This window comes from Amblyomma americanum, chromosome 10, assembly GCF_052857255.1.
Source record: "Amblyomma americanum isolate KBUSLIRL-KWMA chromosome 10, ASM5285725v1, whole genome shotgun sequence".
NCBI lineage: Eukaryota > Metazoa > Arthropoda > Arachnida > Ixodida > Ixodidae > Amblyomma > Amblyomma americanum.
Window position 1 is genome coordinate 88,549,943 of NC_135506.1, and position 18,089 is coordinate 88,568,031.

Sequence of the window (18,089 nt, forward strand, 5' to 3'; positions counted from 1 at the left end):
AGTGCCAATGTACTGGCTGCACAAACGTACAAGTAGGGAAGTGAAACACATTGCATTGCATATGCTATAATAATCTTGAAACAACGTGAATAGCCAAAACGCAGAAACGCAAAAAGATAGCAACACATTTTTTACGACTCATTTAAAATACTGAGATCGTATACGGAAATCATTATGTTAAGGAAAGAGACAGAAAATGTGCTGCAGATAAGAGAACATAGCTGAACAGTATCGGAGATCGTTAGCAATGTTCGCCAAGCTATTTTGAAGCAACGAAAATCATGGCGTACCTGGGCTGAAAACTAGAATAAAACTAAAGATTGTCACGCAAAAGAGGCATCAGAAAGGCGGAAGAGGCAAGCACTGGGCAGGGTCTCAGTTCGAACTGATTTATTTCTGAAAAGTACGTAGGGGAAACTCCAACACGTAGTACAAAAAAAGTCCACTGTGCGCCGACAAAAAAAAAGTAGACAAATCAAGGAATTTTACAAGCCGACATGAACGAATGATTCGTAAGGTTGCTAACAACTTCATTGAAAGGGTAAAAAGCGGGCCACCTGGCATTTATTCATTATTCTGGCCATCTGTAACGCTTCCGAAATTTCACATCATTGTGGACCTTTCGTTATGGAGAACACTTAAAGCAGTCATTTTTCCTATGGCTGTGAGCCGCATGAGAGCATCGATAAACGACTTCCGCTAAATGTTTTCCATGATTGTTCTCTTACCTTAACAAGCCATTAGGGCACCTGCCAAACTTCCCAAAGTGTTGCCTACTGGAAGAGAGTAGGATGGTACACTATACTTGTGTGCATGCCAAAATGTTATGTGAGTGTGCTGGTTGCCTGATTTGGTGTGCAGCGCTTTGTTTACTTTATTTTTTGCTTTCTTGGCACACGCGTTTGTTGCACAGCCTCTCAGTGTTCCGCAGCAGAGTGTTAAAACAATTGGCCCTGGTTCAACACGGCTGAACCTAGTTTGCAGGGCGGAAGCTCGATTAAGCATGGCCAGACATGGTGTGCTGTGGTTTAACTTTTTCTCGCTATATCCTTCACCAACGCACACGGTTGAGATTCTTGATGATAAGAATCACCAGATTCAGTCAGCCGTCTATGGCACACAGCTGCAGCACTTGTTGCAGTGTGCGGCTCCTCTTTGGCTATCTGCGAACGTCAAGCAAGCCTTCGCGCTGTTTATTATCCCATCAGATGAACGGCGAGTAACGTGGTTCAGCGCAACTGCGAGGTGAGCGCTGAATCACATTGCTCAACGCTGTTGCGAAGGCGAGTGAACGACGCCGGTCCCGCAAGGAGTAGCTGCGTCATGGCGCGGCGAGTCACTTGGTATGACGTCACAGCCACACCGCCGCTCCGCCACCTGGAGGTCATTCTTCGAAGCGACATGACCTCGAGGTTTTGCATTGGAGGAGTATAGCTTTCGTTGTGTTTAGTTGGCGGTTGTGCTCTGAGTGTAGCCTCTTATAGACTGTCCGATAGCTGTTTTGCACTACAAATCGTAGGTATGAAACACCGACTGAACCAAAAAATATTGCCATTCACCTGACTGATAGAAAGAAAAAAGTGATTTATCAAAATATTACTTTTTTTTTGGTTGTGCTAACCGTAGTTATGAAATCGAATTATTGCGGTTGTGTTGTGTGGAAGTTGGACCGTGAAAAATAAATGCAAAATAATGTTAAGTACAATGTGTGCTCTTGAGCCGAACTCTTCTTAAAGGTGCTCCATAGCAGCACTGGGTGAAATAGAAGGACAATTCCTCACATGAAGCACGTACGACTAAGGGTTTATTTCAAGTTTGTGTACTTTCGCGGCTAAATAAACAATAAAAGTTCCCATAAATAAAAAGAAGAGGAAAAAATGGGGGCCCGATACATTCTCACAGTTCACTTCCTAATGTGAAGTTAGAACAGCTGCTTTGCCGATGAGAGAACTGACCTGACGCAGACATAATGGTTCTCTGGTTTTTACACGGCTCCAAAAATTCTCTGCTTAGTCGACATGTGTGCTGCAAGTGCTCTATACTGGATGCCATTGTGCAGTGTTGCGGATTAATTTTTGACTAGCAGGTTTTTTTATGCAATGGCAGCATGCGGGTATTTTCAATTTTTGCCTCCATCGAAAGGCAGCCTCGAAGGCCAAGAGGATTGATCTCCCGGGCTTTGGTTCAGCTGAAGAATGCAAAATCCACTGATCCACCACGGCAGCTTTTTCTCATCATTTGCTTAGCAGCTCTATGCGTAACTTGATCCTTTTAATCGGTGGTACTCTCCGCGCATACAAGATTGGTGATTAAGATGGCCAGGAAATGCTTTGAAATGTTTCCAGGATTGATCACTAAGCTTTCATTTCAATACCTGCTGTTCGCACAGGGTACGTCGCACTAAAGAGCACGTAGGTTGGAAAAGAGGCGAGATGGTTGAAAGAAATATTGAAAGAGCAGTGCTAAAACAAGAAAAAAAATTTTGGGACCATAATCAACACATGCGTCTCGGAGCCTGTTTCGTGTCATCGCAACTTTTTTGCTATGGCACATTTTCTGCCATGACACTTTTTTTGCCATGGCAACATTTTTTGACTTGGCACTTGTCAAACGGAGACTATTAAGTGCGCCAACTGCTCGGATGCCCATAAAACGACGGCAGAGTGTACGAAAATAAGGAACGAACAATTTATACTAAAGAAGATGGTGAATGAAAATTCAACGCACCAAGAAGCGGCTACGTTTATTCGTTGACGTATGCGTCGCTCCCGACGCTGACGCCAGGAGTCGCAAACCAATCCTACTCTAGATTAACCGACGGCGCAGCTAGCGTAAGCTGAGTTGCCACAGCAACATGATTCTAAAATATACGACGTCTGTTGCAGTGTCCCAAGTCATCGCGAAGGCTCAGTCAGATGCGGTTGTAATATCAGCCTCCACTGGTGTTCAATGACCTTCTCTACGGTCAAATCCGTCAGTGTGGCATACCCCAGTTGGGTTGCAACTGCACCTGATAACATCGACAAGTCCGAAAATCTGCACCTGGTCTGTCCTTACAACAATCTCTCTCACTTTGGTATGGGCACACGATCTGTGCTGCTTATTTCCTACAATGAAACATGGGTTTCGGTAATGTAAAACACTGAAAAATCAGCCACCCGGTTGCACTTTTGAAGCCTGAAAAAGCTCTTTATGAACTTACCTCATATCGGCCAGTTGCCCTAAGAAGCTGTGTTGCAAAATTTATGGAGCGAATGGCATTGGCGAGGCTTGAGTGACATCTAGACAGCAATTCTCTTTATCCGGACATAATGACCGGGTTTCGGCGGGCACGATCGTGAATCGAAAGCATCATCGACCTTGTTGTGACATTAGTACACGTAAAACTTCGCCGCAGACTCGTAGCGGCTGTCTTCTTGGATGTCAGAGGGGCTTATGACAACGTCCTTCAAGACGCCATTCTTGATGCACTTGGCGACTTAGGTGTTGGCGGCTGGCTGAATCTGTGCATTGTGATCTACCTCAGCGGCCGCTCAGTTTGCATGTGTGCTCCTGATGGAGAGACCACGCGCCGTCAGGTCTACTGCGGAGTTCCACTGCGAGAAGTCCTCAGCCCAACCTTATTTAACGTTGGGCTGATTGGTTTGTTGAGTGAGCTACCAGCTAACGTTCACATCAGTTCATATGCTGATGACATCTGCAGCTCGGCTTCTGGTTCGACACGCCCACAAATGCGTGAGAGATTTCTGCGAGCTGTGACATCTACATCGAGATATCTACGGCGCCAAGGTTTATTCTTAGCTACGACACAGACTGACAAAGCGCAACGGAACTAGGACGAGTAGAAGAAACACGAAACACAGGACAGGCGTGTTTCTTCTACTCGTCCTAGTTCCGTTGCGCTTTGTCAGTCTGTGTCGTAGCAGTAAGAGCCAACTAGCCCACACCAAGGTCCTCTTAGAACTTATTGTTAGCACCGGAAAAGTGTGCTGCGGTCGCATTCACGCGCAAATCTGTTTCCGCTAGCCGATGAGGCTACCCAGAGCGGAGATATTTTGTCTCCCACCATAGATCTTCTGCATTATCGTTGACCGTGGTCTGCCTTGGTCGAGGAACATCAGTATGCCAAAGAAAATACTGACTAGCTTTTACCATGTTCTTCGCTTCGTAGCGGGCATGAAAAGGGGTCCAAAAGAGAGCTCTGTACTAAGACTACAGCAGACTGTGTTCGTCGGCTACATCCGATACAGCCTCCAAGTGTTCTCTAATTAGACATTTTTTGCTTGCAGTCGTTAGAGAGCGTTCAAGTTTAGGCGCTCAAGGCATGCCCTAGATTGCGGTGGTGCAGCTCTCACAAAGGCGCGATTGAAGAAGCACGTGCCTGGGCAATATCGATGTATTTGTCATATTACCACATCGAGCGTGTTTACCCTCACCCGACACCGATATCACCCACTGACCAAGATCCCGAGTGAGCGGCCGGATAGCAGTTTTTCAAGTGCACTGCGCTTCCATCAGCCTCAAATACAATCAGGCTATGTCCTTACATAAATCATACCGTCAAGCCACCGTCGGTGATGGCTCAGCCTTTGGTATGGCTGCATGTTTCCGGAATGCTAAAGAAATCTATGACATCAGTCTGTGCTCTGAAGCAACTTGGTCTTGCGTATATCTGGTCAGAATATCAGAACTATGTTCATGTATACAATGACGGATCAGTGCTCCCAGTCGCATCGACAGCAAATGTGCCGATACCCGCTCTGCCAGATAGCTCTATAGGTCATATTTCAGCATCAACCGCTGCTGAACTTGTGGCTCTTAGGGAAGCGTTTCGGCACATTTGCGGGGAACAAAAGTTGTGCATATTCATGGACTGCAAACCTGCACTACAAATTTTAAAACTGTTTCAACGCCACACCGGCTACCAATCTCTGGCAATAGAGACCACTGACCTCCTTTCATCTGCTAAAAAAAAAGGCCACTAAATTGTATTCCAGTGGATCCCTGGTCCCTGCGGGCTCGATGTATGTAACTGAGAGGGCCGATGCTGGAGCAAAGAACGCTGTCAGCAGTGACCTCCATACAGTTGTGCCTATCTGTACACTGGGCACCACTTGCATTCTCTCGAACTTTATGAGATTTCTCTCGAACTTAATGAGAGTGCGACGGCGCAATACTGGGACCAGCCAGATGTTCGGCCAATCTGGCTGAAAAGACTAGATGCGTGTATGAAATTTTGGGTACCGCATGGAATTCTGTGGCCTCATGTATGGTTGATGCATAACACTTTGTTGAGACGTCACTTTCACGCGAAAGCACTTACATTTAGTAGGACGAGTGGACCACTAACTGCTATACTGTGGCATGGCCGAGGCTGTGGAGAATGTGCTAGCGGTTTGTACAGTATGTGCGCGTCAAAGACTAACGTTGGATGCTACCTTGAAGCGTTTGGACAGCAGGCCATTTTAAGAGGGTGTGCTGCTAGGTGCTTGGCCGCAAAGTTGGCAAGCAGCCCAGGCAATGAATGAGGCAATGACCTTCAATGCTTCGCAAGATCAAACCGAACTTCAGTGCGTAGTGGTATGGCCCACGCTATGACAGTATGATCATGTTGTCATATGACGACCATTGGGTACCTGACTTTGACCTTTGTCCTTGACATTCACTTAGAGACAGTGGGCACGACAATGACCTTGAGTGCCTAACAAGGTCAAACCGAACTCCACTGCGTGGTGATGTAGGCCAAGCTATGGTGGTATGACAACGTGGTTATATGACTACGACCATGGGGTACCTGACCTTGACACTTGACCTTGAAATGTTATTTGAGACAGTGGAGACCATGCTGAACAGAACTTTTGCTGTATAACTAGATTCAAGCCACGTTGAACCCAAGCCATTTTCACGTTTTTTTATTGACACGGGTTTCGATAAGCGGTCGTGATGCAATCAAATATGCATGCACACTGTCATCTCTATTCTCACCATAACGACCCTCTTTCTTGTGCACCTCCCTTTTTCTAGCGCAGAGTGGCAGGCCAGATATGAATCTTTCTGGGCGACCTCTTTGCCCTCGTTTCATTAAATTTATCTAACATTCCTTGGTACATCGTTGCAAAAAACCAAACTTATTTCTATTTTACATTGGTTCCTAGAAAATTAAGTGTTTGGTCCCAAAACAACAATTGCAGTAGTGTCAGTTTTGCAAGTTTTTTGTTTGTGGTTTGGCGATGTCTAGTGACGAAAGCAGGTGCCGCCACGTGCGACAGAAACCTTTTGAACTTCAGGTGATCCCTTGTTGATCTCGTGCTGAATTAAATTAAAACCAAAGTGAACCCATGTATTTTGAGTTAACTCAACAGCTGCTAAAGAAAATTTAAGATGGTTGTAGTCAACGTAGTCTATATTGAGGATATTAAGTTTATCTTCAGTTGCGCTATTACAGAGCATAAAGATATTAAATTTAGGCTCGTAGGTGCATTAGTTGAAACGCCGAAATGTATTCCTTTTAGGAATCATTTGAAAAGAGAATTACTTCGCTGTATTGCATATTGCAATATATAAGGGCTACCATCTGACATAAGTTAGAAATTGCGCGAAAATTGCGTATATTGTGATAGTCATAAGCACTGCAGAGCATTACAGTGTTCTGTGTTAACGCGTGATCTCATCCAACCGCTCACAGTAAGCGGGTTTCTCCAATAAAGAGACACGTGATCTCATCGAACTGCTCATAACCATCGGGTTTGTCCAATAAAGAGATTGTCTTGTTCCATGTATAAGTAGTTTTTGGTTTTCAAAATCCTGTGGAAGCCCACACATTATTATTTTGATAGCTAAATGCTATTCAGATAGTGCAATGGCAAGCTTTGAATCCTGTACTTCCAGTGAAGTTAAGACTGCGTGAATAGGATGAGGCAAAGCAACTTTTATAAGACCACGCGGGCGCAGCCGTGGCTTTCGTTTTGCCTCTTCTCCATGTTATATTCGCACAGTTCTTACCTTTCCTCGAAATGAACCCACTAGTTTGCAAGAAGGTTCTACTATAGTTTTAATTCTTTTTTCGGCTTTTTTTTGGAGGCTATTGAGCCGCAAATTGCCAGGCATTGGCCTGAACTGTGTGCAAAACATTGACTTCTATGATGGCCAGGAAAATCAAGTAAGCGGAGCACCCATGCTCTGTTTGATTTCTGTTAGCATCTTCTGCATAAGAAAGTTAACAGACTGTTGACCAAGGTCATGCCGATTTCAACGAGATTATTGTTGGACGCGCTCAAACACATTATTTGTTGAGTAATTTGTGTTTAATTTATGCGAACTCATGCCTCATGGCAGTCGATGTGCCTAAGCCTAACCAAATGAAATCAGGGCTAACTTATATATGCGTCGTGTAAACACCGCCTTATATTATGCGCCTTAAGAACACATGCAGCACCTGTTAAGACTGTATACTAAACCACTGAAACTATTCCTTGAACAGAAAAAGGGCCAGTGGTCCAAAAGGCTCTTTCAGCACATATCTTCTGCGGAAGATACCTATGTGAGCACATAAACAGCAGCGCTGAATTACGGATGAATCACGGTCTTAAACTAACCGAACGTCGCAAATGAACTTGTTTACTTCTGCTGCGCACAAAATAAATACGCAATAACAATATTAATTCACATAACTTTGCTGATCGGCAAGCTACTACCTGCGCAGATCCAGGCACACTTGTGGAGGAGTATATAAGAATGAAGCTGAAGATTAAAAAGTACTCAACTCTCAGTTCAAGTTATAGCCTCGCGTGTAATGTTCCTCTATGCTCGATGATAGTTGTCAAGGCAAAAGTTTATGTATTTATGTACACACACACACACACACACACACACACACACACACACACACACACACACACACACACACACACACACACACACACACACATACATATATATATATATATATGCACGCGTGTGTGATTGTGCGTATGTGTAAAGCAGGCTGGGGGCTGTCAGCGTCACGTAAACGAGATACTGCGGCAGTAAATGTATGGACGTACCGCTGAAAATTGCATCGATAGTCAACCTACCTGGCGCAGTAGGACTGCATTCACATCAAATGTTTTTCTTGCCACAGCAGAGAGTCAAAATGCTGTGTTAAGTCAACTCAGAAATTTTAACATGAATTCAACATGAAATTAATGCAGAAATTGTGCTCAGAACACTCAACTCTAACACGGTGGCCACTTTTCCGTACAAAATCTGCGCTGCTTAAACATTCTACCAACACAATCTCTTCCTGCCGTCAACATGAATTCAAGATCGAATGTTGAGTCCGCTCAGAACCTCAACATGACCCAAACAAGAATGTTTGCAACGGCTACAGCCAAACTCACTATCAATAACGCCGGTAGCGTAGCTGTTGCATGCCTTGATCATTAGTTCCAGAGGTTCAAATTGACAGGCATTCAGTATGTAAAAATAGTGAGATGAAACCGCTGAAACACGCACGCTGGTGCTGGAGGAAATGACTCCTGAAAATGTACCGAGGATCCTGCAAGGATCCTGAGGTCAATCCACCCATGGTTGTCTTCTGTTGAAAACACACATTGCCATTTGACGAGGAGCTGATAAAAGGCATTTTGAGAAGTAAGGTTCGCCGGGATTCCTCATATAATGTAAAACGCACAATGAATTCTAGATAAAAATTTTATACCGCGGTCTTGTTTTCCAGATACATTATTAACAGCTGCGGCAGCGTCAACATGCCTACGGCTTCTCTGCTGTTTGTCGTGACCTGCTTAGGTGAATGTCTGCTTTCGATGTATACCTTGGAACTGCTGCAAGTGTCTGGATGCCGAGCTCGTGCTGTACTACAAGCAATCGTCTACAAAAAGGTGCGACTCTGTACGCTTTGAAATCACTGCCATGTGATGTTCGCTAGAGGAAAAATATAACTTGCAAGAGTGGCAGATCGGGCTAGTTGGTAATTTTCCATAATGCGATACAGCGCGAATAAAGACGGGGACGAAGCGAGACAAGACACCACAGCGCTGTGGTGTCTTGTCTCGCTTCGTCCCCGTCTTTATTCGCGCTGTATCGCATTAAGGAAAAATATCCTCTGCGATTTGTCGAAATTTATCTTTTGTCTGCTTCCGGCCAAAGTAACTTTTCCTAAGCCTCACGCTCATGTGTATAGGCTTAAGCTTATTGCCGTCTACGACCGCACTTTTTTCATGCGCTTATGTGTTAGTACCATATTTATTGTTCTGTGTTGGGCCTCCAGTGGTTACTATAGCAAGTGCCGGCATGTGCAAATGGAACGGACAGAGTAACGCGCGGCCAGCTGGTGCCGCCACGTGCGACAGAAGCGCAGCCACACTTGATATAAATAACGTTGAGGATCGCAACGTTCGCTAGTTTTGTAGCGATATCTACATTACGATAGCATTTGGAGCCTTCGGCGTGGCGGTGGCGGTGTCGCCACCCTGTTGCTGCGCCTCCACGCTGTCACGTGGTTGGCCACGTGGTGCGGAGCACCTGCCGGTGGCGCAGCACCATGGCTGATCACGTGGTTCGTCACGTGGTTGGTCACGTGACCAAGTTCCACAAGACCAGCTGTAGCTACTGCATCACTCCAGGTTTAAAGAGCTAAACAACCGCCATTTTTGTTCTGCTACTTTTGTAGCGTGCCCCGCACATCCACTAGCGGTCACTGGGGGTAACCGCGCGATCGGAGAAACAAGGACGCAGCAGGTTTACTGAGCTAACTTGTGCTCGCAGATAAACAATACGGCGATGCGGGCGGTGCGGCGAACGCTATAGCGGTCGCCAAAACACTAATTCAGCTCCGCGTGTGTAGCCCGCCGCGATGGCTCAGCGGTTAGGGCGCTTGGCTACTGAGCCAGAGTTCCCGGTTTCGAACCCTACAGCGGTGGCCGCGTTTCGATAGAGGCGAAATGCAAAGACGCCTGTCTGCTGTGCGATGTCAGTGTACGTTAACGATCCCCAGGTGGTCGAAATTATTCCGGAGCCCTCCACTACGGCACCTCTTTCTTCTTTCACTCCCACCTTCCTCTCTTCCCTCACGGCACGGGTTGGGTCAACCTAGATTCGGGAAAGTTACTGATTTCTATCCAGAAAGGAAAACGGTAGCGCCGAAAAACACACAAACACTACATGAACGACGCCGGACAAGTGTGAGTTTTTCGGCGCTACGGTTTTCCTTTCTTAATCGAAATGAACCATCTAGCCCATATAAAAGTTCTAAACTATGCGCCTTTTCTTTTCCTCAAAAACCAATATTCAAATTTTTTCCCGCTTGTCTATTCGCTATTTAAATCGAATCTCGCCCGCTTCTTTCTTGCTTCATCATGAAGTAATCACGCGCGCAACCTGTACATATTTATTATTGTGTAATAGTTATTGTGCATATTACCTCTTCCCCTATCCTTTCTTCCTGTCCACACACCTCTTTCATTTCATTGCTCCATTCTGCCTGCTATCCTTTATTTCTGCTGCCCCAGCTCAGGTGCTTCAGTGTCGATGGCAGATGCCGGCGCTAGCAAAAATATTTTCATTCCTTTTTATTATTATTTTAATAAACCACTTACTACTACTACTACGCTTCTTTCACACGTGGTAGTACGAGCTGGCTGGGCATTCCTCTGCGCGTTGCCTCAACATGGCATACAACACATACTAATTTATACCCCAATATCCCGAATATCTACTATGAGCAAAGTACTCATGTTGATGCCATGATTTTCTTGATGCGCCTTACATTACTAATTAACGCTGACTGATGCACGCATAAGCCGGGCTAGTTGAATGTTTCAAAAATAGGACAAATAGCTAGCAAAACTACAAAATTAGCTGTAGACTGCTTCCAAGTGTTGGGTACAGGCATAGTCTAATTTGAGGGCGAGACTATTAAACTAAAGAAGGGTGGTTAGAATATATACTGGTTGAAATTCTTGCCAAAAATGTAGTTGGATTACTTGACTACGTGCTCGCCAAATTGAACGCGAAATTTTTTTCATTAATTTAAGACATATTGAAAGATCACATTAAAATAACAGCGTTTTATGCTCCAAGATTAAAGAAACACTAAAATATCAGCAACAACATATTATATGGGGGTCTACGAGAGAAAACATACCACGCTCAAGCTGCCTGTTATTGTGAAGAAAGAACCAAAAGGTGAGCGATTGTTAGAACGCTTAGTGTTGCCTGTTTCCATTAAAAATAACACAGATAAAGCAAGTTACTCGTATATTCTGCTGTATTTCTTTTTCTTAATGATAACGAGTGCATTCTTACATGTAGAGATTTAAGGAATGAATAGCTATATTAACTCTAAATACTCTTTGTGATGCTGTATGCCTGCAAAGAAAGGAAAGGATGAAAAAAAAAACCCTTGAGAAAAAGATTGTAGCCTTTCCACTTCCTCTGTTCTTACTTTATTTCCTGAATAGCCTTCTTACAAACATTCCTTTTCTTCCGACTGAAGGGTGTTTACATTTAACAGACTTTGTTTAGACTTCCTTTCTTCCGATAAGAGATGTCTAAGCTGACTGTTAATACAGTCCTTTCTAATGACCGAAGGAAACTCACTTCGAACTTTGTTCTGACGTATGTCAGGAAAATAAATGCACATTCTTCACATCTCCTTGAGCTAATGGAAATAAACCGCAACACAATGCTTTTTCTCTATATATCTGTATCCTTCGCGTTTATTCTTAATATTTAGCTTTAGATGTATAGTTTCTTTTCAATCGCAGAATTTCAGTCTGAGTGGGCTATTAAGCCTCTCGCAAAAGGATAAACCGTGCACGTCTTTCCTTATGAGTAAACTGAAACCAACTAAAATGCATTAAAATTAAATTTTTAAGTCTTACCTTCTGCTTTCTACTTGTAGTGTACAGGCATAGTTCGGTTATTTTTGTTGTCAGTCTAAGAGTCTCAGTTTGTGTAGACCCTTTAGCCGCCTGTAAAAAGAAACATGCACTATCCTGGTGCTTGTCTCTTCGAGGTAACAGGGAAGCCGCGTATTAACGAAGAAGTTCCCACGCAAAAACGTAAACAGTAAACCGCGCTTCTTTGTAGGTGGAATAAAATGTACGCATCAAGTACGCATCAAGCTCTGGGTGACCTTTGCGTTAGCACACCTTCTCTTGCCCTATCTGGAAAAGAACGAGCGTACTTGGATAAGCGCGTGAAAAGCGATTAGCATTCATTTCTTCTTCCCCTTTGCGCACTGTATTTGTTTGGCACCATGTGCATATATACATCTGTATCTGTATATATACATGCATATATACATGTAAAGCCATCTGTATATTCATGTACAATTTCATGAATAAACATAGTTGAGAGTAAGCGCTGTGTGTGTCTTGAGTGTCCTTTCTACGTCCGCGTCTTTTGCGCTGTTTAAACCAAGTATGCACCACCAACTAGCCCGCACGTCTACCCTTGTCGCTTTAGTTCCTGTTCTTGTATCGTGTCTCATTCGCTCAGTACTAACCTTTTCTGTTGCCAGCTTTTAACAGAGTACTGCCGAGAGCGGTGGCGATTTTGTTCGACGAGCACCGAGCACGCTTGTTACGACTGCCGCGGCCGAGTCATTCAGTTCTCTGTGGCTCCAAATCATCCCAGTTAATTATTTCTTTTAAAAGCCTTTTCGACGTTTTTCTGACTGCCGCACTGCCTTCAGCATTACGTGATAATATCTCTAGAAAAGTAGAAGTGAACGTTTAGACATCAGCGATGCGTAACTAAATCCACCTGCTAGGCGGCAATTGTCAAGAAAAATGGAATATAATATGTGGAGAAATGTCGATTACAATCTAGCTTAATTTTAAATGCAGTTTTGCTGCTGTAATTTAGGTCTGGCTCTTAATATTTCTGAGTAACTCTGTGCCAGAAACGATACATAATTGAAATTCGTTTCGCAGAAAAGCAACTCTACAGTTCATAATATCAGCCCACATATTTACAAAGATTGTCCAGGTATTGAAAAAGGCACTTATCTAAGTAGCCACACTGCACATCGGAGAAACTAGAGAACAATATAGGGACTAAGAATTAACACCGCAGTATTGTATTTATTTAATATTTTTTTCTGAACACAGCCCTCAACTGAATGATCCGAATACCTTGTGTATGCATCTGGTTTTGGTAACGTTGTTGAAAGAACAACTTCTTCTACCATTTCCAGGTGTCTGTTTGGAACGTTTACCAGAGCTTTACCGAAATATTGTAACGTTAATACTAACCAGTTGTAAATTCTTTTCTTCTTGCTTTGTGTATGATTTGTGTATGATAGGTTGCTTTGGTGACATTTTCCCAATATGTTATTTGTATGCAGTATTCTATTTTGCTTATCCTCCTTAGAATGTTGCCTTATGGGAGCTGTAGGTATCTATAAGGAGACATAACGTATTTTCTCATGCAATTCTCATTCTAAAATCACTCCGTGAGAAAACGGCATCCTGCAGTTCTCGCCAGAAAATTATTTCTTCGAGTAGGGTCGGTCTATTACGTAAAGGGGCACTAATATCACGGCGTTAATCCGACAGGTGACCGGGATGTCCTCGAGTACTCGTGCTCTGTACCCTGCTGGCCGCATCACTTCGATACTGGGGTTCGACTGCTTCCAGGTCTGCGCTCTGGTGTTTGCAGCGCCCATTCCTTTGGTGGGACTCCTGACGTTGCCTTTTCTGCTCTGGATGCTGGCAGCAAGGGTGGGCTTGGCTCCCGCCTTGTGCTGCCTCGCATGGATGCTGTTCGTGGTCAGCCTACCTTTCACCGCGACGCCCACGCAGAAGCGCTTTTGGGTGAGCGGAGGGTGCTTCAGGAGGGAGACGTTTCAACACGGGAGCATTAGACTTCACATCATGCGACAACATATACAGTGACAACATTGTGCATGGCGTGAAAGAATTGACAAAGACACATAAACGTGTAGCATCAACGTTGCTTCTATTGCGGTCTCATTCCAATGTTGAGGTGACATAAGCCTTCTCCCGATTTTTTAGCCAGCATCCCTTAAAGGTGTACACTCAATGAGCTGCAGCGAGAATACTAACACAGCGAGCCTACGCCAACGGGAGAATCAAGTTTGCATTCTGAACACAAGCTGTGTATTTGCAAATAATGGCAGAACGCTCGCCTTGAGGTATGGTTCTCATGCCCGCTAATACACTTTTTTTATGCACGAATGCAAGTGCACAGGGCGAAAAGTATCCACTGAAATAGAAATATGTTGAAAGGCAAGGTTTTAAAAGAATCTTTCTCCGTGTTTTTTTTGCTTTCTTCTCCTTTATGGACTTAATTTTAGTCTGATTCACAACTCTGCCCCCATAGAGGGTTGGAATGTTTATAATTTTTAAGTAACAGAGCAGCCTTAACAATGCGCTGCTCACTCATCAACCGCCAACTAATCTTCAACAGTTTATTAACTTTGTTGCTCAGAATAGAATTTGCTGCATTATTGCCCAAGATATGAGACCAAGAAGTGCGACATGCCTAATTGGGCTTTATCGGTATTTGTCCTTCGCAGTCTAAAACATGCAATGCAAGAATTGCGACCCTACTGGTCACTTTCGAAAACATACAATATGGAAACTTTTTAGCCATTTCACGCAACATCGAGTTTAAAATAAGCGGTTTTGAATCGAACCCCCTTGAACACAATTATGAGGTTTTGATGACAGTGACAAAGACACCCAAAATGGAGCACCATGCTGCGCCTTCTGGTCGTCATATTCGAGCAGTCATTACAGGTATTCCTAATCCAGTTACAGTCAGCGGAACAGAGATTCATTACGATGAGGTATATGAGCCTCACAGAATGTCCTTCAAATATATGCAGTGGACCTTTCTGTAATGACGATGAGGTCAACCGCCTAGCACCTGGTACATCGTTTAGCAGGTGGACGCTAGCCTGTGCAAAAGAATTGACCGTGACCTCTTAAGAATGTCTCGATGATCTTGGCTGGAAAACCTCTTTTAAGGACATTAGCCGTTTCGTGTCTGATGGCGCAGCTACTAGTTAATTCATTCTGAACTGGAACTTAGCAGGTGGAGTAGTATTAGTATATGCAATTAGCGTACAGAATACACACAACGAGAATATTCTGGCCGCTCGCACACCCAGATTGAGCAAAGGGCGAGTGTAAGACATGGTTCCGAATTATATGGAGATCATATTATAATTATATATGTTTTTTTAGGGAACACGAAATTTCATATACGGTCTTGCTGAAGCCGACATGACGTTTGTGAGTCATTGCCAGACTGCTTGAAACGCGCGCAGAGCACACCGAAGTTCTGACCCCAGATTGTATCACAAAAAAATTAATAAAACAGAGAGGTATACTAAAGGCAGATAAAAATTCAACAAAGAAAAAAATTTTAAGGACAATTGCAGTTCTCTATAATGCGAAATTTGAGCGCAGCTCTGTGGGTGTCTCAGGCTCTGTAGGCTCAATATATTGCTTTGCTGGGGCGTCGGCACGCCTGGCTGCAATATTGGATCGATAGTAGTATTAGTTTAAAAAGACAGCGATTTCAAGTGCACAGCACGCGAGAATGTGTATATTAGTCCCATATCATTGTTAGTAGAAGACGGCGGCGACATGCAATGCACAACGCCAGAATGTGTTGCAGTTCAACACGAGGCGTAACGGACTCTAGCGTTAGCCTAGTGCTCTCTGTCTGTGTAGGCTCAGTGTTTTGCTTTGCTTGATCGTCGGCACGTCTGGCGACGACATTAGTTCGATAGCAGCATTAGATGATGAAGACGACGATGCAGAATGCACAGCGTGAGAGCGTTTTGCAGCTTAACACGAGGCACAACCATTACCTTGGCACCAGTTCACCCTGTTTTTTTTTTTGCTCTCCTCACTTAAAAGTGCACTAAAGAGGAATCTGAACTCGTCTTGTTACCGCGGGGACTCTATCTACACGTTCCGGGCATTCTTAGAAACTTCGAATTATTCTCCTGTGCGGCCGATTGCCCTAGAAACAATTAAATTCAAACAGCGCTAGACAACAGGACCAGAAAGAGGAGGAGACAAAAACGGCGCTGAACTTACAACTGATTTATTTGGAGTAATAAGTCAATTTATACGTACAAAACTGGACACACATGCGCACGGTCATACATCAATGATGAGATAAAAAATCCAAAATGCCAACATACACACGTGATGTATCTTCCTTCCAATCTACCCTTTGTGCAGCAATGTAATTTCTTTCGCTGACAAAGTTAAAGTTTTGCTAACGCAAATATAAGATTTTCTGATGATATGGAATGCTTCGGCAACTTCTCTGGTAGTCTTTTCACTATTAAAAAATAACAGTTTTTTTTATTTATTTATTTATTCAAATGCCCTCAGAGCCCGAAGGCATTAAAGAGAGGAGTGGGAAGGACATACATTAGGTCAGATGCAGTGCAGCAGAAAAAAAAAATAGAAGAAATGAAACCGCGGCGAAAAGTGAACAAAACAAGACAAAAATAAGGCAAGAGTAGGCAAGGGGAAAAAACAACAATTCCCCCCAAAAAAGAGAACATTTCCGGCAGACAGCAATAAGACAAAGAAAACGAACGCAAAATAAAACTGACTAAATCTACAAACAAAGATTACACAGGGCAGTCTTAAAAGAACTTGGATTAGAAATATCGAAAATGTGCCTGGGAAGGTGGTTCCAACTGTCAGAAGTTTCGGGGACAAAGGAAGAAAAAGCGTGTTTAGTATGGCATGACAGGAACACCTACTTTCCGAAGATTATCAATGCGGCCTTAAACATATGTAGAGGTAGTTAGTAGCCGTCTCTTAAGGACAGGATTGTAGTAATAGATGTTATGAAATAGGCATAATCGCGAAATTTTTCTGCGGAGTGAAAGAGGTGGCAATGACAAGGTAGTCTTCATAGCAGTAACACTGGAGATACGGTGATATTTGGAAAGTATGAAACGTGACTCACGGTTTTGAAAAGATTCAATTTCAGTAGCTAATGACGACAGGTCAGGGTTCTAGATAGATGCTGCACATTCCAATTTAGGCCGAATAAGCGTTTTATAAAGGAGCAATTTTATTGAAGTAGAAGAAAGGTAGAAGTTTCTGCGCAGGTACCCCAACATGCAGCTAGCATTGTTAGTAATAAATTCCACGTGCAGATTCCAAGAAAGATTAGAAGTTATGTGCACACCAAGGTACTTATACGAGGACACAGTTTCCAGGGGGATATTATTAAGGTCGTAAGTGGCTATTAAAGTGTTACGTCGAGGAACACGCAAATGTTTACACTTATTAATGTTAATTTACATGTGCCATAATTTGCACCATTCTGAAACTTGGTTAATATCAGATTGAAGGACAGAAGTGTCAGAGGCGCTGTTAATTTCACGGTAAGCAACGCAATCGTCGGCAAAAAGATTTACGGAAAAAGCAACGTTGTTAGGCTAGTCATTAATATAACGGAGAAAAAATAGGGGCCCTAGGACAGAAAGTTCTGTGTCGTAAAAGAAAGGAACGAATTTACACACGCTTCAATTCTTTGCCAGGGTCGTGTCTTTTTTATCCAAATAATTGGCATGCTCCATGAGTCTAGTATTAATGCAACGGCCTGTCTGGCTTATGTAAGTAAGGCCACATGATAAAGAATTTTAGTAAACAACGCCCTTCTTGCAACTGATTAACTTATTGACATGATTTGCCTTGCAGGCAGTGTTCTGTTTAAAGCCTTCTTTCTTCCTCTGAACTGCTGCCCCTTACTTACCCAGCTTATTAGGAGCAGAAAAAATGACCTTATCGCCATACTTGGCCCCTACTTTCTTAAAACGATGCGACAGCGCGTGCACATAAGGCACGACCGCATTTTTTTGCCTGTAAACATTTGCTTTGGGCTGTCCCGGACACTTCAGCGCTTTTATAATCTCATTTGCACCAGCCACATCTACGGGTTCTGGAAAACCGGCCTCTCTGCAACTCTGTGCTTGAACTGAAAGACTACTATACCTTTGATGAATACAAGGTTTTTTGACAGCCGAACCAAAACTTTTGTTGCAATTACGGATTTTACAAGCTTGGAGTGACAAG